This window comes from Coregonus clupeaformis, unplaced genomic scaffold (genome assembly GCF_020615455.1).
Source record: "Coregonus clupeaformis isolate EN_2021a unplaced genomic scaffold, ASM2061545v1 scaf0014, whole genome shotgun sequence".
NCBI classification, from domain to species: Eukaryota; Metazoa; Chordata; class Actinopteri; order Salmoniformes; family Salmonidae; genus Coregonus; species Coregonus clupeaformis.
This window is the reverse complement of record NW_025533469.1, coordinates 917,118-943,785: the sequence shown is the minus strand read 5'-3', so window position 1 is coordinate 943,785 and position 26,668 is coordinate 917,118. Positions and strand designations below refer to the sequence as shown.

General features: G+C 45.3%; 1 pseudogene; it reads left to right on the top strand.

Annotated features, from left to right (window-relative positions):
* Nucleotides 1-4,250: 4,250 nt before the first annotated feature.
* On the top strand, nt 4,251-6,014 carry LOC123483039 (annotated as a pseudogene).
* The last annotated feature ends 20,654 nt before the right edge of the window (nt 6,015-26,668 follow it).

Here is a 26,668-nt window from a genome sequence, read left to right as displayed (position 1 = left end):
TTCAGAGGTAACTTATTATTAACAAGGTTACGGCTACTTGGTGAGCGTTAACCCTGTAGGTTTACCTCAGGTAACTTATTATTAACAAGGTCATGGCTACTTGGTGAGCGTTAACCCTGTAGGTTTACCTCAGGTAACTTATTATTAACAAGGTTATTGCTACATGGTGAGCGTTAACCCTGTAGGTTTACCTCAGGTAACTGATTATTAACAAGGTTACGGCTACTTGGTGAGCGTTAACCCTGTAGGTTTACCTCAGGTAACTTATTATTAACAAGGTTACGAATGCTGCGCAGGTTCAATGAGTTGCAAACCAAATGGGTATAATGGGGTGATTGTTGTCTAATCGGGTGGTCTAGCTAATGGATTTGTAGATCTGACGCAGTTGCTACCTCAGATTATGAGCCTAGCAAGTGTCATGAAGTGTCAGGTCTCCCGAGTGGTGCAGTGGTCTAACGTGCCACTAGAGATCCTTGTTGTCGTAGCCGGCCGCGACCGGGAGACCTGTGGGCCAGTATGAAAAAATAAATAAATAATGTATGCACTCACTAACTGTAAGTCACTCTGGATAAGAGCGTCTGCTAAATGACGTAAATGTAATGAATGAGTTATGTAGTACCCACATACAGCCACAAGGAGGAGCAAGAGTGCCATAAACCCATACTTTTTTTTGCCATATAAACCCTAAACCTAACAATCAATCAAATGTATTTATAAAGCCCTTTTTACACCAGCAGATGTCACAAAGTGCTATACAGAAACTCTTACCCTACTTATAACCTATTTTAGCCGTAACCCTAACCCCTAATTCTAGGGTAGGGTAGCCTAGAACACTTTTAGAAACTATTTTAGTAATAATATTATCTTAGTAAATACAATTATAGTATTAAATAGCGATTAGATTATTTTGTTGTTATTTTATTAAATGTATAATTGCAAGACACATTTCTTTTATTTTTCAAATGTGGTTTGAATTGGGTGACCTAGTAACCTCTGTGTGAAAGTCCAGCAATTGGCGTGGGGCAGGATTGAGACTGATCTAATACACTTTATTTCTCAGCTGCCTCACCAATGTCTGTACGTTAATTAATAACTTTTAATTGCTAAATATTTCCAATAGATGGCAGCATAAGACCACGAAGCATCAGTTATAGGCTACAAGCAGCAATATGATTTACATAAAATATTATGCAACCAAATACTATATGTCCCATGATTTTCTAAAATGGTCACTCATTACTTTAGTTAGCTATATATCTCGTATTAGGCCTGTGATGCTTTTGGAAGAGCAACAAAATAGTGACTATAGCAGGTGTTGAACCCCGGGTAAATAACCACTAGTCAGATGCTCCAACCTCAACCCTAGTATACATGCATTTTTAAATATCTGATATTGCGATTAAACAACCTCGGAATAGATAAGACAAGAGTGCGTCTTCCAGCCCACCAATAAATTAGATCGTGCAACCCTCGCGGTTAGCAAATGTACCTCAACATGCCCCTCGTTTGTGCTAGAAGGCAGAGTGCTCGCTGCTGGTTGATGAATCTGACAAGTAATATCTAACAATTTCACAACATGTACCTAATACACACAAATCTAAGTAAGGAATGGCATTTAAGAATATATACATATATGGACAAGCAATGACAGAGCAGCATGGACTAAGATACAGTAGTATATTATAGAATACAGTATATACATATGAGATGGGTAGTGCAAGATATGTAAACATTATTTTAAGTGACTAGTGTTCCATTTCTTAAAGTGGCCAGTGATTTCAATAGGCAGCAGCAGCCTCTAATGTGCTAGTGATGGATATTTAACAGTCTGATGTCCTTGAGATAGAAGCTGTTTTTCAGTCTCTCAGTCCCAGCTTTGATGCACCTGTACTGACCTCGCTATTGGATGAAAGCGGGGTGAACAGGCAGTGGCTCGGGTGGTTGATGAATCTGACAATGAATGTACTAGGAAAATAGGTTTTTCTCGACCAGAGGTGACTAAATTAATGTTCAGGCTTATTGCGTTAGCAGTGTGGAAAGGGACAGTAAAAAGCATGTGCAGGAGTTTTCCTGTGAGGGGGAGTGGTGGTGTATCCAGGGAGAAAACTAAACTAACCTTCTGAAATGTCATTCATGGTCTTATGCTGCCATCTATTGGAATTATTTAGCAACTGCAGTAGTACTGAATAAAGTATATCCTTACTAAAGTAGTAATTACTCAGAATTGCAAAATATGACATTTTCCAGTTCATTTTACCACTTACAACAATAAAATAACCATTTATAGCATAGCACAATGAAACTGACATAAACCAAAAACAACATACATTTAGTTAATTATAAAAAATAAATAAAAAACGATGTATTTAGATGGGTGACATTATCTGCCAAAGTAACACCTCGATCGAGCGTTCTTTTTGATTATTATTACTGTGTAAAACCTAGCAGTACTACTTATTTCTCTGAGAGTGAGGCAGATATATTATTACTGTGTAAAACCTAGCAGTACTACTTATTTCTCAGAGAGTGAAGCAGATATATATTATTACTGTGTAAAACCTAGCAGTACTACTTATTTCTCTGAGAGTGAGGCAGATATATTATTACTGTGTAAAACCTAGCAGTACTACTTATTTCTCAGAGAGTGAGGCAGATATATATTATTACTGTGTAAAACCTAGCAGTACTACTTATTTCTCTGAGAGTGAGGCAGATATGTAGTATTTAGCAAAAAACATGATTTTTGGTCTCTCTGAAATGAAACCATCAAGTGATACATTTTAAACAAACACATGTCTGTCATTGAACAACCCCATACCATGATTAGCTAGTGAAAAAACACACCAATCTCTTTCATAATTTCTTTAAACTATAAAAGCTAATTTACCAACATTTCTGAAAATGGATATATAGCGTTTTGGAATGAAACTCTTGTTTCCCCATCTGAGCTCAGAGTAGATGAGAGACGTAATGTTTGTCTCTGTTGTGTTGAAGCCCAATCAGGCAGGAGAGACCAGCCTCCCCTGTACCCAGCTGTGTGTCCATGAAGAGTGACAAGTCTATGAGTCGTCCTATAATGTTTAGAGAGGGAGACTTTTCTAGTGAACAAAGGTAAGAAGAACTCATGGGTCATGGTCAGTGAGTTAAACAACACTGTCTCTAGTCATTCCTCCTCTCCCATTTTACCATTTATTTTTGTTGTTTTCATAATCCATAGGCTAAACCTTTTTTCCATTTTTATAGTCCTGAAACAATATTAAACAAACACAACAGTGTGTGTGTGTGTGTGTGTGTGTGTGTGTGTGTGTGTGTGTGTGTGTGTGTGTGTGTGTATGTGTGTGTGTACTCCCTGGATGAGGATATGTAATCTGATGTTTTGTCCACAGAAACCAACAGGAGAGATCAGAGTCAGAGATTCTCAGTGGTCAGTCTTCCCAGAGTCATCAAACAGACCTGGCCTCCATATTCAGTGTATGTGGTCCTGTTATGTACATTTGTTTTTGTTTACCTCAAGTAAAGTTGATCTGTCAATCATTCATTCATGTGTTAATGAGAAAGCATTTCTTCTCTTGCTTAACTTATTTACTTGATTTATTTCAGTTGCTTGAACAGAATATTATGACATTTGTGAAGAACGAGCTGAAGATGTTCAAGAGGATTCTTAGTCCAGAACTCCCAGAAGGCTTTGAGAGTCAGAAGCAGGATAAGGAAGTGGTGGACGCTGAAGTTGAGAAGCAGGAGAGCAGTGCCAGAGAGGGGGCTCTGAAGATCACACTGCACGTCCTGAGGAAAATGAACCAGAAGGAGCTTGCTGACACACTGGAGAAATGTAAGAGCTGTCTGCCTCATGTTGAATGCTGTTTTATAACAAACATTTAAAAGCTGTAGCTAAAGTACAACTAAAGTAGCTGTGTAACTCAATGATATTGTAGCAGCCTTAACACAACACCTAGTGACCTCATCAAGTAGCAGCAGGGATGTGTTGTGTTGATTAATTTAGACAGAGAGAGAGAGAGAGAGAGAGAGAGAGAGAGAGAGAGAGAACATTAATAATACCATCAATAATGATATAAATCAGTCACACCAGTCTGTAATGCATTATGAAAACAGTTAAGAGAATAAATGATTGCAATTTAAACTTTAGAAAACATCCTTACAGTACTGTAGGCATTAAAACAGACGTAATATTAATATCCTCTGTGTTATTTCTTCATTCAGATGAGCTTGCTGTGATTTGCCAACGTGAACTCAAATCTAATCTAAAGAAGAAGTTTCAATGTGTATTTGAGGGGATCGCTAAACAAGGAAACCCAACACTTCTCAATAAGATCTACACAGAGCTCTACATCACAGAGGGTGGAACAGGAGAGGTCAATAATGAACATGAGCTGAGACAGATTGAGACAACAACCAGGAAACAAGCAAGACCAGAGACTGCAATCAAATGTAACGACATCTTCAAACCCTTAACTGGACAAGACAAACTTATCAGAACAGTGCTGACAAAGGGAGTCGCTGGCATTGGAAAAACAGTCTCTGTGCAGAAGTTCATTCTGGACTGGGCTGAAGGAAAAGCAAATCAGGATGTCCAATTTGTATTTTCATTCCCTTTTCGGGAGCTGAATTTGATGAAAGGTGAAAAACACACTTTGATTGAACTTCTCAATCACTTCTCAATCGAAACCAGAGAATCAAGAATCTCCAACTACCACAAGTACAAAGTTCTGTTCATCTTTGATGGTCTGGATGAGTGCCGACTGCCCCTAGACTTCCAGAAGAACAAGATCTGTAGTGACGTCAAAGAGTCAACCTCAGTGGATGTTCTGCTGACAAATCTCATCAAGGAAATCTGCTTCCCTCTGCTCTCCTCTGGATGACTACCCGACCTGCAGCAGCCAATCAGATCCCTTCAGGGTGTGTTGACCAGGTGACAGAGGTACGAGGGTTCAATGACCCACAGAAGGAGGAGTACTTCAGGAAGAGATTCAGTGATGAGGACCTGGCCAGCAGAATCATCTCACACATAAAGACATCAAGGAGCCTCCACATCATGTGCCACATTCCAGTCTTCTGTTGGATTTCTGCAACAGTCCTTGAACACATGTTGAAACATAAGAGAGAAGAGATGCCCAAGACTCTGACTGAGATGTACTCACACCTTGTGGAGTTTCATACCAAACAGAAGAATGAAAAGTATCTTGGGAAAGAAGAGACAGGTCCACACTGGAATAAAGAGAGCGTTCTGTCACTGGGAAAACTGGCTTTTCAACAGCTTGTGAAGGGCAATCTGATTTTCTATGAAGAAGACCTGAAAGAGGCTGGCATTGATGTCAATGAAGCCTCAGTGAACTCAGGATTGTGCACAAATTTTTTTAAAGAGCAATGTGGGCTGTACCAGGACAAGGTGTACTGCTTCGTGCATCTGAGCATTCAGGAGTTTCTGGCTGCTGTATATGTGTTCCTCTCATTCATCAACAACAACGAAAATCTAATGGATGAACCTCAATCATTGTCCAAATACTTTTTTGTGCTGTTCAGAGACAAGCCTGAAGTTACTTTCTACAAGAGTGCTGTGGATAAAGCCTTACAAAGTGAAACGGGAAACCTGGACCTTTTCCTCCGCTTCCTTCTGGGCCTCTCACTGGAGTCCAATCAGAAGCACTTACGAGGTCTACTGACAAAGACAAGAAGCAGCTCACAGATCCATGAAAAAACAGTCAAGTACATCAAGGAGAAGATCAGGGAGAATCCCTCTCCAGAGAGGTGCATCAATCTGTTCCACTGTCTGAATGAACTGAATGACCATTCTCTAGTGGAGGAGATCCAAAGATACCTGAGATCAGGAAGTCTCTCCAGAAGCCAAACTGTCACCTGCTCAGTGGTCAGCTCTGGTCTTTGTGTTGCTGACTTCAGAAAAGGAGCTGGATGTGTTTGACCCGAATAAATACTCCAGATCAGAGGAAGGTCTTCTGAGGCTGCTGCCAGTGGTCAAAGCCTCCAGAGCTGCTCTGTGAGTACATAAAATGACATTTAAGTACTAATCATCAGGAAGAAATATTCAGTTTAGAGAAATATATGTATTATAATATGTATATAATATATAGTATTACATTGAAAAACTTACTGAATCGGTGCATTGGTGTTCACATTAGTATAACAATATGACCATACAATTCTAGGAGACGGAAGATGAATCTACATGTTGTTTAAGAGAATAAACCAAATGCATCTGCCATTGTCCTTCTACACTACTGGTGTTAAATTAACAGTGTGTTTGTGAAATCATGATGATCTCTTTGCAGGCTGTCATTCTGTGGACTCACAAAGGAAGGCTGTGCTTCTCTGGTCTCAGCTCTGAAGTCAAACCCCTCACACCTGAGAGAGCTGGATCTGAGTAACAATGACCTGAAGGATTCAGGAGTGAAGCTGCTCTCTGCTGGACTGGAGAATCCCCACTGTAAACTGGAGACTCTGAGGTCAGTATTCCTGTAGTTGGTCAACAATTGATAACTGTTCACCAGATCCACATGTGTTTACCAGGCACACATAGTCCACACCATATGTGTTTGGACAGTGAAACTTACAGTTTTAAATTTGGTGCTATGCTCCAGCATTTTGGATTTGAGATAAAATGTTTCATATTAGGCAACAATACAGAATGTCACCTTTTTTTAAAAGGTAATGGTGAGAGGTTAGCATGTTTTGTTGTAGCCTCTGTAACTTTCTCACTCATTATTATACATGATTCATTCATGATCTTTCTCAACCATGGCATCATCATGATTACTTTAGTAGTGTTTAAAAACATGTTATTACTCAACACTAAAGAATAGCAGTGTGGTTTTAATAGGATTTTAATCTTTGCAGGCTGTCAGGCTGTCTAGTCACAGAGGAAGGCTGTGCTTCTCTGGTCTCAGCTCTGAAGTCAAACCCCCTCACACCTGAGAGAACTGGATCTGAGTAACAATGACCTGAAGGATTCAGGAGTGAAGCTGCTCTCTGCTGGACTGGGGAATCCCCACTGTAAACTGGAGACTCTGAGGTCAGTATTCCTGTTTCACTCAATGAACACATTGGACACACACACACTGGACACACACACACTGGGCACACACACACACACACACACACACACACACACACACACACACACACACACACACACACACACACATACACACACTGGACACACACACACACACACATTTTAATTTAGTAGTGTTTAGAAACATGTTATCTACTGTTAAAAATGATACATTAATTCATTTATATACAGTACCAGTCAAAAGTTTGGACTCATTCAACGGTTTTCTTTATTTTTCTTATTTAAAAAGAAAAACATTTTTACATTGTAGAATAACAGTGAAGACATCAAAACTATGAAATAACAAGTATGGAAACATGTAGTAACCAAAAAAGTGTTAAACCAATCAAAATATATTTTATGTTTGAAATTCTTCAAATAGCCACCCTTTGCCTTGATGACAACTTTGCACACTCTTGGCATTCTCTCAACCAGCTTCATGAGGTAGTCACCTGGAATGCATGTCCAACAGTCTTAAAGGAGTTCCCACATATGCCGAGCACTTGTTGGCTGCTTTTCCTTCACTCTGCCGTCCGACTCATTCCAAACCATCTCAATTGGGTTGAGGTCGGGTGATTGTGGAGGCCAGGTCATCTGATGCAGCACTCAATCACTCTCCTTACTGGTCAAATAGCCCCTACACAGCCTGGAAGTGTGTTGGGTCATTGTCCTGTTGAAAAACAAATTATAGTTCCACTAAGCCCAAACCAGATGGGATGGCGTATCGCTGCAGAATGCTGTGGTAGCCATGTTCGCTAAGTGTGCCTTGAATTCTAAATAAATCACAGACAGTGTCACCAGCAAAAGCACCCCACACCATAACACCTCCTCCTCCATGCTTCTACGGTGGGAACTACACATGCGGAGATCATCCGTTCATCCACACCGCTTCTCACAAGGACACGGCGGATGGAACCAAAAATCTCCAATTTGGAATCCAGACCAAAGGACAAATGTCCACCGGTGTAATGTCCATTGCTCGTGTTTCTTGGCCCAAGCAGGTCTCTTCTTCTTATTGGTGTCCTTTAGTAGTGATTTCTTTGCAGCAATTCAACCATGAAAGCCTTATTCACACAGTCCCCTTTGAACAGTTGATGTTGAAATGTGTCTGTGACTTGAACTCTGTGAAGCATTTATTTGGGCTGCAATTTCTGAGGCTGGTAACTCTAATGAACTTATCCTCTACAGCAGAGGTAACTTTGGGTCTTCCATTCCTGTGACGGTCCTCATGAGAGCCAGTTTCATCATAGCGCTTGATGTTTTTTGCGACTACACTTGAAAAAACTTTCAAAGTTCTTGAAATGTTCCATATTAACTGACCTTCATGTCTTAAAGTAATGATGGACTGTCGTTTCTCTTTGCTTATTTGAGCTGTTCTTGCCATAATATGGACTGGGTCTTTTACCAAATAGGAATATCTTCTCTATACCCACCCTACCTTGTCACAACACAACTGATTGGCTCAGAAATTCCACAAATTAACTTTTAAGAAGGCACACCTGTTAATTGAAATGCATTCCAGGTGACTACCTCATGAAGCTGGTTGAGAGAATGCCAAGAGTGTGCAAAGCTGTCATCAAGGGAAAGGGTGGCTATTTGAAGAATCTGAAATATATTTTGATTTGACTTCTTTGGTTACTACATGATTCCATATGTGTTATTTCATAGTTTTGATGTCTTCACTATTATTCTACAATGTAAAAAATTGTAAAAATAAAGAAAAACCCTTGAATGTGTAGGTGTGTCCAAACTTTTGACTGGTAGTAGTGTGTATATATACATATATGAGTAGATATGGCAGGTTTCAGGACACTGATGTATCTGAAATTGTTGAAAGAATATATTTTCACACCAAAGAATAGCAGTGTGATTTTAATATGATTTTACTTTTGCAGGCTGTCACGCTGTCTAGTCACAGAGGAAGGCTGTGCTTCTCTGGTCTCAGCTCTGAAGTCAAACCCCTCACACCTGAGAGAGCTGGACCTGAGTAACAATGACCTGAAGGATTCAGGAGTGACGCTGCTCTCTGCTGGACTGGGGAATCCCCACTGTAAACTGGAGACTCTGAGGTCAGTCTTCCTGTAGTTGGTCAACAAGTGATAACTGTTCACCAGATCCACATGTGTTTACCAGGCACACATAGTCCACACCATGTGTGTTTGGACAGTGAAGCTTACAGTTTTTAATTTGGCGCTATGCTCCAGCAATTTGGATTTGAGATAGAATGTTTTATATTAGGTGATTTGGACATATTCAATTATATTGTATTAAAGTAGTCATAAGTTTAGTATTTGGTCCCATATTCCTTACCCGCAGTGATTACATCAAGCTTGTGATACTACAAACTTGTTGAATGCTTTTTCAGTTTGTTTTGGTTGTGTTTTGGATGATGTTTTTCCCAATAGAAACTGAATGGTGAATAATGTCCTGTCATTTTGGAGTCACTTCACTTGTATTGTCAGTAAGAATAGAAGATGTTTCTGAACACTTCTACATTCATGTGGATGCTACCATGATTATGAATAATCATGAATGATACGTGAATGATGATGAATGAGAAAGTTACAGAGGAACAAGGATCATACCCCCTCTGTTATTGGTAATGGTGAGAGGTTAGCATGTTTTGTTGTAGCCTCTGTAACTTTCTCATTCATAATTGTTCATGATTCATTCATGATTTTTCTTCATTAATTTAATTAATTTAGTAGTGTTTAGAAACATGTTATCTACTCACTTAGACAGAAGATTAATCCAGTCATCATCCACCATTCAGTTACTATCGGGCAAAACATAACCCAAAACACAACCAAAACAAACTGCAAATGCAACCAATGAGTTTGGGACCAAATACTAAACTTTTGACTACTTTAATACACTATAAGTTAATTTGTCAGAATACTTATGACTTCTTCATATAGGAGGACTAGATACATAAAGTGCTTTCATTTCTAAACGGTGAAACAGATATGTATGAAAATACCCTAAAATAAAAGGTAACATTATATACTGTCACCTCATATGAAACATTTGATCTCAAATCCAAAATGTTGGAGTATAGAGCCACATTTAAAATGTTAGCTTCACTGTCAAAATAGATATGGTGTGGACTGTATACTCAATACAATCTAAATCTGATACCTCACTGTCTGTCTTTTGACTGATACTGCTTTTTAAACTGCTCTGGTCAGTCTACTCAAATATTCATACTATACATTTTTCTCTCTACACACAATATTATGATTTTTTCTAATAATAATATGTATATGGCAGGTTTCAGGACAGTGGTATAAATGAAAATGTTGAAAAAATATACTGCCACTATTTTGACCACCAAAGAATAGCAGTGTGGTTTTAATATGATTTGACTCTTTGCAGGCTGTCAGGCTGTCTAGTCACAGAGGAAGGCTGTGCTTCTTTGGTCTCAGCTCTGAAGTCAAACCCCTCACACCTGAGAGAGGCTGGACCTGAGCTACAATCACCCAGGAGACTCAGGAGTCAGACTGCTCTCTGCTGGACTGGAGGATCCACACTGCAGACTGGAGAAACTCAAGTATGTAGAGGGTTTATGTCAATGTTCATATCAGACATGTTGGAGTTATCAGGCTAGTTAAGACAAACATTCTGACCACCACTTGGACTAAGTTATATAAAGACTGTGTGTGTGTGTGTGTGTGTGGGTCCAGTGTGTGGGTCCAGTGTGTGTGTGTCCAGTGTTTGTGTGTGTGTGTGTGTGTGTGTGTGTGTGTGTGTGTGTGTGTGTGTGTGTGTGTGTGTGTGGTGGGGGTGTGTGTGTGTGTGTGTGTGTGTGTGTGTGTGTGTGTGTGTGTGTGTGTGTGAGAGAGAGTATCCCTCAATGACTGTCTGTTCTTCTGCTTGCCGCTACAGTGTGGAACATGGTGGAGAGAACACAATGAAACCTGGACTTAGAAAATGTGAGTGTTGACTGCTGGGAAGAATATGACTAAGAATAAGTCAAAGTCAAAGACCACCATCATTACTTACTTGGTCATATTAAATATTAGCTGTAGTTCTACAGAAGCAGAAATCAGGGACACCAAAGTTTACAAAGAGTTGCTTTGACAATGTGTGTGTCTGTGTATGTGTGTGGCGTATTCCTGTTACATTAGAAATGCGTGTGTGTGTGTGTGTGTGTGTGTGTTCATGCTTGCATGCATACAGGTGTGTGTGTGTGTGTGTGTTCAGGATGTGTGTGTTTGTTCAGGATGTGTGTGTGTGTCCTGTGTGTGTGTGTGTGTTCAGTGTGTGTGTGTGTTTGTGTGTGTGTGTGTGTGTGTGTGTTCAGTGTGTGTGTGTGTGTGTGTTCAGGATGTGTGTGTGTTAATTAATGGGAATAAGTGCGTTTTATATTACCATACATTATAGAGTGGAGTGGGAGCAGGGTTGATATAGGAGTGACATATAAAGGAATCAGCAGGAGAGGAAGGCTTGAGGACTGTCTGATTGGAGGTAATGACAAGTCCTGGAGTCTGCTCTGCTCTGACAACAGTTACTCTGCCAACAGTTACTCTGCCAGGCAAAATAATAAGTCCACTACCATAGACGTCCCCTCCTCCAGCTCCCACAGAGTAGGAGTGTATCTGGACTGGCCAGCCGGCACTCTGTCCTTCTACCATGGTAACACTGACACACACACACACACACAATGGACACACACACACACTGGACAACGGACACACACACACATGGACACACACACACACACACACACCTGGACACAAACACACTGAACACACACACACTAAACACACACACACACACTGGACATACACACTGAACACACACACACACACAGGACACACACACTCATACACACACACACACACACAGGACACACACACTGGACACACACACACGTACACACTGGACACACACACTGAAAACACACACACACACACACACACACACACTGGATCCATAAACACACACACTGGACACACATACACACTGGACAAACATACACACACTGGACAGACACACACACTGGACAAACACACACATACTGGACACACACACACACTGGACACACACCCATACACACTCCCATACACACACACTGGACACACTGGACCTGGACAAACACACACACACACACACACTGGACACACACCACACTGGACAAAGACACACACACTGGACACACACACACACACACACACACACATGGACACACACACACACACACACCTGACACACACACACTGACTGGACACACACACACACACACACACACACACAAACACACACACTGAAAACACACACACACACTGGACACAGACACACTCGACACACACACACTGACTGACACACACACACACACACACACACACACACACACACAACACACACACTGAAACACAAACACACTGGACACACACACTGGACACACACACATACACATATACCGAACTCATATACTGGACACAAACACACAAACTCTTGACACACACACTGGACACACTCACACTGGACCCAACACACACTGGACACACATACACACTGGACACACACACACACACTGGACACACACACACACTGGACACACATACACACTGGACACAAACACTGGACACACACACACACCCCCTTGACCTGTCGTCTGCCTGCCCCCCTGTTTTGTTATGAAACATCTGTGATTCGAACGGTCTGCATCTGGGTCTTATCCTGAGTTCTGATTGTGCGAACCCGGCCATGACTGACCCAGCAGACTCGGACCAGCTCCGCCACGCCGTCTCCTCCCAAGGAGCCACCATTGGGAGGCACGAGGAGTTACTTCGAGGTCTTATGGAAGGATTCCAGACCTTGGCGGAATGCCATGACCGTGTCTTGAAAACATTGCTGGAGCAATTCCGCTGATTATCTGTTAGGCAGCCGGCCATGACAGTAACCTCCCAGCCCCTCAGTAACTCCGCTGTCAGCAGCGCGTCTCTCCAGGCCACCCCGGCTTCCCGAGAACCTCGCTTACCTCCTCCGCAACGCTTCGCTGGAGAGTCAGGAACCTGTCGAGCATTTCTCTCCCAGTGTTTCCACATCTTCGAGCTGCAGCCCTCGTCCTTCCCCTCGGACTGCTCGAAGATAGCGCACCTCATAATGTCCGGGAAGGCTCTCGCCTGGGCTACGGTGGTGTGGGAACAGCAATCTGCCGTGTGCTTCAGTATGGAGGAGTTTGTGGCTGAGGTGAAAAAAGGTTTGGGAGAGAGGCTGCCCGGAAGTTACTCCAGCTTCGTCAAACTCCCGCATGTGAGCGGACTATGAAGTTGATTTCCGCACATTGGCTTCGAGTGCCTGGAACCTGAATCCCTGTTGACACGTTCTTTCATGGATTATTGGAGGAGATAAAGCGAGTTCACAGTCCGGGGAGCTACCTACGGATCTCGACTCACTCATTGCCTTGACCATCCGGATCGATGGGCAGCTATGGGAATGTAGGAGGAGAAGAGGTCTGATTCGGTCCCACTCGCCCAATGATCCCACCTCGCCTCCAGGAATCCCAGAAGTCCCCGGAATCAGACCTCTGGGGCCGATGAGAGTTTCATGGACGCTACCCTGGTGTCAGATCTGGGCATCCCCACTCAGCCCCTCTCCATTCCCATGGACCTTAGAGCTGGATGGGCACTCTATAGGCAGAGTCACCCACACTAATCCTCCTATCAACCCGCGAGTGTCAGGGAATGCAGCTCATCAAGTCTCCTCAGGTTCCCGTGGTATTGGGGTTTTCTTGGCTCCAGCGACACAATTCCCTTATCAACTGAACTGTGAGGTAGATTTTTTAGTGGACTATGAGATAAAACTGAGTTAATCACGAAAATATAGATAAAATTCTCTGTTGCTAGGCAATAACTTAATTGGGTCATTTCACTGTGTGTGTGTGAAGTGGGAATCTGACCTCGGGTCGAATTGCTCGTTCTTACTTAAATCCATGGCTGTCCTACTTCATCAGAGACTGAAACCAGACTGTGGCCTTTTGCCTCTCTCCTCAAACAAAGTAGAAAGAGCGGCCAGGGTTGAACAGAGTTCAGGCTAAATCTTTGTCTCTCCTTGGCTATCGTCTTGATTGATTACAGCATGATGGGGTGGGGTTTGTGTATGTTTGAAAGATTAAGTATGGACCTGTCATGTCCAACAATCAGTCTTCAGGTCAAGCCGGGAGAGCCGGGTTGAACAGAGTTTAAACTAAACATAAGTGTTTTTGCAAGATAAGGGAGATTGATTGATTGTATTACTATTGATTCTGAACTGAATGAAAGTTGAATTTGCTTCGCCTTTGTAGACAAAGGAAGTGGGCGGAGTGATAGAGAGCGGGAAACAGAAGAGGGAGGGATTTTGAGCTAGAAGAGATGTGAATGGGACTGTATAGCTGGGGAAGAGAGAGAGAGAAAAGTGGGCTACTCTGCAGAACAGCACGGGCTTTGTTGAATAGAAATAAAGTAAAATCTTGATTCTACAAAAAACTCTGGAAGAACTTAGATTTTTAATAAAGTGTAGTGATTATTTTCCACAACAACTGCTGGTGCTATTATGGGCTGGAGCCCGTTCTGCCAAGCCCATTGCCTGAAGTCGGCGCCGCCTGCCAGGGACATCTTCCTGTGTGCTCGGAAGAAGCCTCGGACCTCTCCTCATTCCTGCGGAGTACCAGGACCTCCGGGAGGTTTTCAGCAAGGTCCAGGCCACTTCGCCTCGCATGGAAACTATGCTCGGGATCGACCTTCTCCCGGGGGCACTACACCACCCCAGGGGCGGCTGTATTCACTGTCGGGTCCGGAGACCAAGGCTATGGAGGCGTACATCGAGGACTTCCTGCTGCAGGGTGTATCCGTCCTTCTGCCTCTCCCACCGGCGCAGGTTTCTTCTTTTTTGGAGAAGAGGACAAAACCCTGTGCCGTGCATCAACTACCGAGGCCTTAATGACATCACGGTTAAGAACCGCTACCCGCTACCACTAATCGCCTCGGCATTCAAGCCACTCCAGGGGGGCCACTATTTTCTCTAAGTTAGATCTGCGGAACTTCTACCATCTGCTGCGGATACGGGGAAGGTGACGACAGTGGAAGACAGCCTTCAACACTGCTAGCGGACTAACGAATACCTGGTGATGTCATTCAGTCTGACCAACCCCCTTCTGTGTTCCAGGCCCTGGTTAACGACATTCTCCGCGACATGTTGAACCGGTTCGTGTTTGTCTACCTCGACGACATCCTCGTCTTTTCCCGCTCAGCTCAAGAACACGTTCTCCACGTCCACAGGTCTTCTAGCGGCTCCTGGAGAACCAGCTTTCTTGACAAAGCAGGAAAATGCGAATTCCATCGCTCCACCATCTCCTTCCTTGGATAAATCATCGCTGCTGGTAATGTGCAGATGGATCCCGGAAAGGTCGGTGGTGGATTGGCCCCACCCCACATCCAGAGTGCAGCTGCAACGCTTCTTAGGATTTGCTCATTTCTATCGCAGTTTTATCTGGGGTTACAGCACCCTGGTAACATCACCCTGGTTGCAGCACCCTGGATTACAGCACCCTGAATTGCCCCTTTCAGCACTGACCTCTCCCAAGGTCCTGTTCCGTGGTCCCCCAGCTGCTTACCGGGCGTTCCTGGACCTTAAACACCGCTTCACCATAGCTCCCATATTAATCCATCCGGACCCGTCCCGTCGTTTGTGGTGGAGGTAGACGCTTCGGATGTCGGAGTGAGGGCGGCCTGTCCCAGCGTTCTGCCCTGGACCTTAAGCTCCATCCCTGCACCTTCTTCTCCCATCGTCTTAACTCCATGGAGAGGAATTATGATGTGGGGAATCGAACTACTCACTGTGAATATGGCATTGGAGGAGTGGAGGCGGATCACAAGAACCTGGAATATCTCCGCACCGCCAAGTGTCTCAACTCCAGGCAAGCTCGATGGGCCCTGCTGTTCACCCGGTTCAACTTTACCATCTCCTACCGCCAGGGGTCCAAGAATGTTAAGCCGGATGCACTTTCACGCTGCTATAGCCCCGCTGCTACACCCTCGGACCTTGAGACCATCCTTCCCTACCTTGTGTCTGTTGGCTACACTCATCTGGGGAATAGAGAACCAGGTCCCTGAGGCTCTGCGTTCCCAGCCGGACCCGACGCTGCCCGCTCCCTGCTCCTTGAATGGGCTCATTCCTCCAGGCTTGCCTGGCTCCCGTCGGTCCCTGGCCTTTGTGCGACAACACTTTTGGTGGTCCCTGACGTCTCCACGTCTCCACACCATGGTCCCTGACGTCTCCACTTTCATCGCCGCCTGAACTGTCTGTGCACAGAATAAGACTCCTCAGCAAGCTCTGGCTGGCCTCCTTCAACCTCTTCCCTGTCCCTCACCGTCCCTGGTCACATATATCCCTGGACTTCGTCACTGGTCTCCCTCTGTCTGATGGCAACACCACTATCCTCACGGTGGTGGACGGTTTCCAAAGCCACCCATTTCATTCCCCCTCCCCAAGCTCCCTCTGCCAAGGAGACAGCCCGGCTCATGTAGCACCACGTCTTCCGGATCCATGAACTTCCGGTGGACCGGTCTCCGACCGTGGTCCTCGTTCTCATCCCGGTTCTGGAAGGCATTCTGCATCTTCATTGGGTCGATCGGCCAGCCTGTCCTCCACCAGCAACTCGTGTGGGTAGAATACACCACTAACACCCTCCCCTGCTCAGCCCCTGATCTCTCGCCTTGAGTGTTCGATGGGTTATCAGCCCCCGCTCTTCCCTGAGCAAGAAGAAGAGGTCAACATACCCTCGGCCCAGATGTTCGTCCGCCGCTGTCGCCGTACCTGGAAGAGAGTCCGGTCTGCTCTTCTCAAGACCACCTCCAGGTATCGGCGACAGACGGACGCCCGGACCCCCGGCTCCCCGTTATCGTCTTGGGCAGAGGGTATGGCTGTCCACTTGGGATCTGCCCCTTCGGAAGTCCCACAAACTTTGCCCCGTTTTATCAGCCCTATCCCTATCTTTAAGATCTATAGCCCCTCTGCTGTTCGTCTTCTGTTGCCCCCGCACCCTCCGTATTCACTTTTCATGTATCAATGATTAAACCTCTGTCTCACAGCCTTCTGTCTCCTCTTTCTCGTACTCCTGTTTCTCTCTAGCCCCAGTTTTTCCTAGTTTTTACGGTGTTGACCACTCTGCCTGCCCTGACCCTGACCCTACCTGCCGTTCTGTACCTTACTGACTCTGCCCTGGATTACCGACCTCTGCCTGCCCTTGACATTTACATTACATTTACATTTACGTCATTTGTAGACGCTCTTATCCAGAAGCGACTTACAAATTAGTGCATTCACCCTATAGCCAGTGGGATAACCACTTTACAATTTTTTATTTATTTTTTAGGGGGGGGTAGAAGGATTACTTTATCCTATCCCAGGTATTCCTTAAAGAGGTGGGGTTTCAAATGTCTCCGGAAGGTGGTGAGTGACTCCGCTGTCCTGGCGTCGTGAGGAGCTTGTTCCACCATTGGGGTGCCAGAGCATCGAACAATTTTGACTGGGCTGAGCGGGAACTATACTTCCGCAGGGAAGAGCCAGCAGGCCAGAGGTGGATGAACCAATGCCCTCGTTTGGGTGTAGGGACTGATCAGAGCCTGAAGGTACGGAGGTGCCGTTCCCCTCACAGCTCCATAGGCAGCACCATGGTCTTGTAACAGATGCGAGATTCAACTGGAAGCCAATGGGTGTGCGGAGGAGCGGGGTGACGTGAGACAACTTGGGAAGGTTGAACACAAGGCGGGAGTACGGCATTCTGATGAGTTGTAGGGGTTTAATGGCACAGGCAGGGAGCCCAGCCAACAGAGAGTTGCAGTAATCCAGACGGGAGATGACAAGTGCCTGGATTAGGACCTGTGCCGCTTCCTGTGTAAGGCAGGTCGTACTCTCCGAATGTTGTAGAGCATGAACCTGCAGGATCGGGTCACCGCCTTGATGTTAGCGGAGAACGACAGGGGTGTTGTCCAGGGTCACGCCAAGGCTCTTCGCACTCTGGGAGGAGGACACAACGGAGTTGTCAACCGTGATGGCGAGATCTGGAGCGGGCAGTCCTTCCCGGGAGGAAGAGCAGCTCCGTCTTGCCAAGGTTCAGCTTGAGGTGGTGATCCGTCATCCATACTGATATGTCTGCCAGACATGCAGAGATGCGTTCGCCACCTGGTTATCAGAAGGGGGAAAGGAGAAGATTAGTTGTGTATCGTCAGCGTAGCAATGATAGGAGAGGCCATGTGAGGATATGACAGAGCCAAGTGACTTGGTGTATAGCGAGAATAGGAGCGGGCCTAGAACTGAGCCCTGGGGACACCAGTGGTGAGAGCACGTGGTGCGGGAGACAGCTTCTCGCCACCCACTTAATAGGAGCGACCGGTCAGGTAGACGTAATCCAGAGTGAGCCGCGCCGGAGATGCCCAGCTCGGAGAGGGTGGAGAGGAGGATCTGATGGTTCACAGTATCAAAGGCAGCAGACAGGTCTAGAAGGACAAGAGCAGAGGAGAGAGAGTTAGCTTTAGCAGTGCGGAGAGCCTCCGTGACACAGAGAAGAGCAGTCTCAGTTGAATGACCAGTCCTGAAACCTGACTGGTTTGGATCAAGAAGGTCATTCTGAGAGAGATAGCAAGAGAGATGGCTAAAGACGGCACGCTCAATAGTTTTGGAAAGAAAGAAAGAAGGGATACTGGTCTGTAGTTGTTGACATCAGAGGGATCGAGTGTTGGTTTTTTTGAGAAGGGGGTGCAACTCTCGCTCTCTTGAAGACGGAAGGGACATAGCCAGCGGTCAAGGATGAGTTGATCAGCGAGGTGAGGTAGGGGAGAAGGTCACCAGAGATGGTCTGGAGAAGAGAGGAGGGGATGGGGTCAAGCGGGCAGGTTGTTGGGCGGCCTGCAGTCACAAGTCGCAAGATTTTATCTGGAGAGAGAGGGGAGAAAGAAGTCAAAGCATAGGGTAGGGCAGTGTGAGCAGGACCAGCAGTGTCATTAGACTTAACAAACGAGGATCGGATGTCGTCAACCTTCTTTTTCAAAGTGGTTGACGAAGTCATCCAAAGAGAGGAGGAGGGGGGGAGAGGAGGAGGATTCAGCAGGGAGGAGAAGGTGGCAAAGAGCTTCCTAGGATTAGAGGCAGATGCTTGGAATTTAGAGTGGTAGAAAGTGGCCTTAGCAGCAGAAACAGATGAAGAAAATGTAGAGAGGAGGGAGTGAAAAGATGCCAGGTCCGCAGGGAGTCTAGTTTTCCTCCATTTCCGCTCGGCTGCCCGGAGCCCTGTTCTGTGAGCTCGCAATGAGTCATCAAGCCACGGAGCTGGAGGGGGAGGACCGAGCCGGCCGGGAGGATAGAGGACACAGAGAGTCAAAGGATGCAGAAAGGGAGGAGAGGAGGGTTGAGGAGGCAGAATCAGGAGATTGGAGGGAGAAGGATTGAGCAGAGGGAAGAGATGATAGGATGGAAGAGGAGATAGTAGTGGGAGAGAGAGCGGTTTGCGGCGGCGCATTACCATCTGTGTAGGGGCAGAGTGAGTAGTGTTGGAGGAGAGCGAGAGAAAAAGGATACAAAGTAGTGGTCGGAGACATGGAGGGGAGTTGCAGTGAGATTAGTAGAAGAGCAGCATCTAGTAAAGATGAGGTCAAGCGTATTGCCTGCCTTGTGAGTAGGGGGGACGGTGAGAGGGTGAGGTCAAAAGAGGAGAGGAGTGGAAAGAAGGAGGCAGAGAGAAATGAGTCAAATGTAGACGTAGGGAGGTTGAAATCCCCCCAAAACTGTGAGGGTGAGCCATCCTCAGGAAAGGAACTTATCAAGGCGTCAAGCTCATTGATGAACTCTCCAAGGGAACCTGGAGGGCGATAGATGACAAGGATATTAAGCTTAAATGGGCTAGTGACTGTGACAGCATGGAATTCAAATGAGGAGATAGACAGATGGGTTAGGGGAAAAATTGAGAATGTCCACTTGGGAGAGATGAGGATTCCTGTGCCACCACCCCCTCTGACCAGATGCTCTCGGGGTATGCGAGAACACATGGTCAGACGAGGAGAGAGCAGTAGGAGTAGCAGTGTTTTCAGTGGTAATCCATGTTTCCGTCAGCGCCAGGAAGTCGAGGGACTGGAGGGTAGCATAGGCTGGGATGAAGTCAGCCTTGTTGGCAGCAGAACGGCAGTTCCAGAGGCTGCCTGAGACCTGGAACTCCAGGTGTGTGGTGCGTGCAGGGACCACCAGGTTAGAGAGGCAGCAGCCACGCGGTGTGAGGCGTTTGTGTAGCCTGTGTGGAGAGGGAGAGAGCAGGGATAGGCAGAGGCATAGTTGACAGGCTGTAGCAATTGGCTACAATAATGCAGAGAGATCAGAATGAAATGAACTAAACATCTGGGAAAGGAGAGAGCGGGGCCTCCCCTCACCACAACTCCCAAATATAACTCTCCCAACTTCCACCTAAGAAACTATAATTGTTTCACTGAAACACCCGCATAAAACTCTCCCAACTTCCACTTTAGAAATTAGAATTGTTGTAAACTACAGCGGTTCAATGTTTCAAGGAATAGACTCAACTTACTTTATTCAGCTAGCTAACTATGACGCCATAGCTAACTAGCATGCTAGCATCCAATAACACACGGTTTAGCACCAATACTTGGTTACAACAAACTACCAATGGTGTGTTAACACACTAAACAGATAATTCGTGTCCTTGTCTAGTTCCTTTCATAACGCAGCAATAATTAAACGTTGGCTAGCTAGCACAAATATATTGTATTTAGCTGATACAGTACTGCTAGCTGGTAGTGTTGGCTAGCTAGCAATGGCTGCTGTGTTGACTTTGTTTGAAAAACGGCGTCGCTGCGAACGAATGTAGCTGGCTAAAATTATATTGTATTTAGTTGCTATAGTACTGCTAGCTGGTAGCGTTGACCTATCGTCTGCCTGCCCCCTGTTTTGTTAATCAACATCTGTGATTCGAACTGTCTGCATCTGGGTCTTATCCTAAGTTCTGATAGAGACGGACGTCAGAGCAGGAAAACAACGTGATTAAAGGGAGGAATATACAGTTATTAAAGGAAATGACATTTATTCAACTGTGAAGACAAACCTTTTAATTAAAACTGCTAAATGAGCTAATTTAGGATGAAACTTCTGTGAGTGAAGTGAATGAAGATCACGTGACTGAGGAAACCATTGCCGTGGTTGAGGACAATATTGAAGTGAGTGATGTCCGTAATTGTTGGAAATGTTGGACAGTTTAATGAAAGTATTGAGCAGTGGAGCTCATATACAGAACGGTTTGAATATGTTCATCAGGAATTGAGTGGGTTCATCTAACAATCCTAATCACCAGTTGATACATTTTAATCTCATACTCAGGGTATACCTTCCACCTAGAAAACATAATTTAATAAAAATCACAACCGCTCCTCTGTGTGATCTATGTAATCAAGGTGCCTTGGGCTCCTTTAATCATATGTACTGGGAGTGACCAGGGGACATGTTTTGGAAAGAGGTATCCTCATACCTTGTTCCCCAAACTGTTATTACTGAATGATAATTCACCACTGTCATTACAGCAAAGACATATAATGTTGTCAGGTTTGGAACTAAGATGGCAACCACCAAACCTCATTGGATCAGAACTTTTATAGATATGATTTATTTAGAACTATCCACTGCTAGGTTCCATGGGGCTAGCCAAACAACAATTAACAGCTGGTTATCTGTAGCTGAAATCATAAAAGTGTGTTTTTTAGCCAACAGATTGCCCATTCACTAACATTTTCATGCAAGTGTGTGCCTTACTGATTGTATCACAACTTAATTTTGTATTTAACTTCATGGAGATCAGGTTGGGTGGGTTGGGGTGATCCTTGGAGGGGTTGGAGGGTGGGTTGGGGTGGTCCCAGGAAGGGGCTGGAGGGTGGGTTGGGGTGGTCCCTGGAGGGGTTGGAGGGTGTGTTGGGGTGGTCCCAGGAGGGGTTGGAGGGTGTGTTGGGGTGGTCCCAGGAGGGTTAGAGGGTGGGTTGGGGTGGTGCCAGGAGGGGTTGGAGGGTGTGTTGGGGTGATCCCAGGAGGGGTTGGAGGGTGGGTTGGGGTGGTCCCAGGAAGGGCTGGAGGGTGGGTTGGGGTGGTCCCAGGAGGGGTTGGAGGGTGGGTTGGGGTGGTCCCAGGAGGGTTGGAGGGTGGGTTGGGGTGGTCCCAGGAGGGGTTGGAGGGTGGGTTGGGGTGATCCCATTAGAGGTTGGAGGGTGGGTTGGGGTGGTCCCAGGAGGGGTTGGAGGGTGGGTTGGGGTGGTCCCAGGAGGGGTTGGAGGGTGGGTTGGGGTGGTCCCAGGAGGGGTTGGGGGTGGGTTGGGGTGGTCCCAGGAGGGGTTGGAGGGTGGGTTGATGCAGCTCAGGTGGGTGATTGTACATTACCAGTCAACAGTTGGCTGGTAACTCTAATGAACTTATCCTCTGCAGCAGAGGTAACTCTGGGTCTTTCATTTGGTGGTCCTCATGAAAGCCAGATCATAGCGCTTGATGGATTTTGCAACTGCACTGGTAGAAACTTTTGAAGTTCTTGACATTTTCCGGATTGACTGACCTTCATATCTTAAAGTAATGGACTTTTGTTACTCTTTGCTTATTTTTGCTATTCTTGCCATAACATGGACTTGGTATTTTACCAAATAGGGCTATCTTCTGTATACCACCCCTACCTTGTCACAACACAACTGATTGGCTCAAACGCATTAAGAAGGAAAGAAATTCCACAAATTCACTTTTAAGAAGGCACACCTGTTAATTGAAATGCATTCCAGATGACTACCTCATGAAGCTGGTTGAGAGAATGCCAAGAGTGTACAAAGCTGTCATCAAGGCAAAGGGTGGCTACTTTGAAGAATCTCAAATATAAAATATATTTTGATTTGTTTAACACTTTTTGGTTACTACATGATTCCATATGTGTTATTTCATAGTTTTGATATCTTCACTGTTATTCTACAATGTCGAAAATAGTCAAAATAAAGAAAAACCCTTGAATGAGTAGGAGTGTCCAAACTTTTGACTGTTTCACGGAATCATGGCTCTCTCCGGATATACTGTCCCCGTCCATAAAGCCAGCTGGGTTCTCAATACATCATGTAGAAAGGAATAATATATTATATATATATTCCATATTCTCTCCATATATTCTATTGAATCTGTCCACAACATTCTAACTGAAAGGTACACTGTATCTAAAGGGATGGCCGAAGATAAATGCGCTAAAAACCCCATTGAATGAAAACTCCATGAGAAAATCTGTTGGCCAGCAAGTGGGAGGGTTTTCAGCTGTTGAATGACGTTAATTCAGAGGTAGCCACACCTGCAGAGAAGTCTGAATACCAAATACTGAGAAGTGGGTACATTCCTACGTCGGGATCAGGCCCTAAATTAAGTGAGTTAACGTTCTAATGTGAATGATGATGATTTCTAATATTGTGTCTGGTTTCATCCATCAGATGCCTGTGATCTCACACTGGACCCAAACACAGCATACAGATACCTCTCTCTGTCTGAGGAGAACAGAAAGGTGACATGTAGGAGGATGATGAAGCAGCCGTATCCTGATCACCCAGAGAGATTTATGGACCGTGGAAATGTGCTGTGTAGAGAGGGTCTGACTGGGCGCTGTTACTGGGAGGCAGAGTGGAGTGGAAGCGATACTTACATAGGAGTGACATATAAAGGAATCAGCAGGAGAGGAGATCTTAGAGACTGTGGGCTTGGATACAATGACAAGTCCTGGAGTCTGTTCTGCCCTAAAAACACTTTCTGGCACAATAAAGAGTCCACTATCATAGACGTCCCCTCCTCCAGCTCCCACAGAGTAGGAGTGTATCTGGACTGGCCAGCCGGCACTCTGTCCTTCTACAGAGTCTCCTCTGACACACTGACCCACCTGTACACATTCCACTCCACATTCACTGAGCCCCTATATCCAGGGTTTTATGTTTGGTATGAGGGCACCTCAGTGTCCCTGTGTCAAACACAACATGATGTTTCACTCTGATCATGGTCATGTTCAGTAAGACACACTGGAGCAACAATGTAGAATAGCTCTCTAGTGTGTAAACATATGATTGTAAATATTCATGAATACACACCATTGAAGTTGACAGACATTGTCAACTAGAGACATTCATTAATAGAATGAATCACCACACTGTGTTGAAAAAACTGGTTTCATTTATAAATCATTGATCTTGTTGTTATTGGGCTTCTTGGTGTACTTAAAGGACATTTTTCCCCAGAACCACTAGATAATGCTGAAAGGTTCAGGTTCCACAGGAGACATCAGGAAGAGGGAGAATCAGTAACAATGTTTGCTGCTGCATTAAAGAAACTACCAGAACACTGAGTTTAATGCTGTTCTAAATGACATCATTAGAGACAGACTAGTATGTGGGCTACGGAGTGAAGCTACACAAAAGAGACTGTTGACTGAAAGTCATCTGACCTTGGCAAAGGACATTGAAATCAGTGTGTCCATGGAACTAGCTGCTAAAGAGGCTCAACAGTTGAGTTCATCAGGAACTTAGTGGGTTCATCTAACAATCCTAATCACCAGCTGATACATTGTAATCTTATACACAGGGTAAACCTTCCACCTAGAAAACATAATTTAATAGAAATCACAACCGCTCCTCTGTGTGATCTATGTAATCAAGGTGCCTTGGGCTCCTTTAATCATATGTACTGGGAGTGACCAGGGGACATTTTTTGGAAAGAGGTATCCTCATACCTTGTTCCCCCAAACTGTTATTACTGAATGATAATTCACCACTGTCATTACAGCAAAGACGTATAATGTTGTCAGGTTGGACAGCAGCTAAAAAGATGTTGGAACTAAGATGGCAACCACCACACCTCATTGGATCAGCACTTTTATAGATATCATTTATTTAGAACTATCCACTGCTAGGATCCATGGGGCTAGCCAAACAACAATTGCAGCTGAAACCAAAAAATAACTCCTGTAGTGGGTTTTACCCAACAGATTGACCTGTTCATTATCATTTTTGTGCAAATGTGTACCTTGATTTAGTATTTAATTTAATGGAGATCAGGTTGGGTGTGTTGGGGTGGTCCCAGGAGGGGTTGGAGGGTGGGTTGGGGTGGTCCCAGGAGGGTTGGAGGGTGGGTTGGGGTGGTCCCAGGAGGGGTTGGAGGGTGGGTTGGGGTGGTCCCAGGAGGGGTTGGAGGGTGGGTTGGGGTGGTCCCAGGAGGGGTTGGAGGGTGCGTTGGGGTGGTCCCAGGAGGTTGGAGGGTGGGTTGGGGTGGTCCCAGGAGGGTTTGGAGGGTGTGTTGAGGTGATCCCAGGAGGGGGTTGGAGGGTGGGTTGGGGTGGTCCCAGGAGGGGTTGGAGGGTGGGTTGGGGGTGGTCCCAGGAGGGGTTGGAGGGTGGGTTGGGGTGGTCCCAGGAGGGGTTGGAGGGGTGGGCTGATGCAGCTGAGGTGGGTGATTGTATATGTGGTTTATTATAATTGTATTTATCTGCAATAACTAGTTTCCATAATATACTGATATATATTTTAACAGTATTGTGTCTCTAGCTGTATAACCATTCCTGCTGCTATTTGTTCTTGTCTGTGTTCCTTTCAAATAAATAAAAAGTTGATCACAGAGTTTCAACTGAAAATCAGAGACAGGGAAATCAAGTCACATGCTTCCACTGTGGCATGGTGGGACATCAAGTATCAACATGCTGGTGGAAGGACATGGATTGTCCAGCCTGTGGTAAAAAGGGACATCAGGCTTCTACATGCTGGTGTAAGGACATGGATTGTCCAGCCTGTGGTAAAAGGGACATCAGGCTTCTACATGCTGGGTGGAAGGACATGGATTGTCCAGCCTGTGGTAAAAAGGGACATCAGGCTTCTACATGCTGGTGGAAGGACATGGATTGTCCAGCCTGTGGTAAAAAGGACATCAGGCGTCTACATGCTGGTGGAAGGACATGGATTGTCCAGCCTGTGGTAAAAAGGGACATCAGGCTTCTACATGCTGGTGGAAGGACATGGATTGTCCAGCCTGTGGTAAAAAGGGCCCATCAGGCTTCTACATGCTGGTGGAAGGACATGGATTGTCAGCCTGTGGTAAAAAGGGACATCAGACGTCTACATGCTGGTGGAAGGACATGGATTGTCCAGCCTGTGGTAAAAAGGGACCTCAGGCTTCTACATGCTGGTGGAAGGGACATGGATTGTCCAGCCTGTGGTAAAAAAGGGAAATCAGGGCTTCTACATGCTGGTGGAAGGACATGGATTGTCCAGCCTGTGGTAAAAGGGCCATCAGGCTTCTACATGCTGGTGTAAGGGGACATGGATTGTCAGCCTGTGGTAAAAAGGGACATCAGGCTTCTACATGCTGGTGGAAGGACATGGATTGTCCAGCCTGTGGTAAAAAGGGCAACATCGGACAAGTCTCCAGAAAGAAAAAGAGAACAGAGAAAACGCAAAAACGAGCAACAAGAAACAGGCATTCCAACGAAAGACAAATAGACATGTTCACACTGTTGAGTAAAGAGAACACTGAGGTGAGTGACTCATCAGACGCAGGAAGTCACAC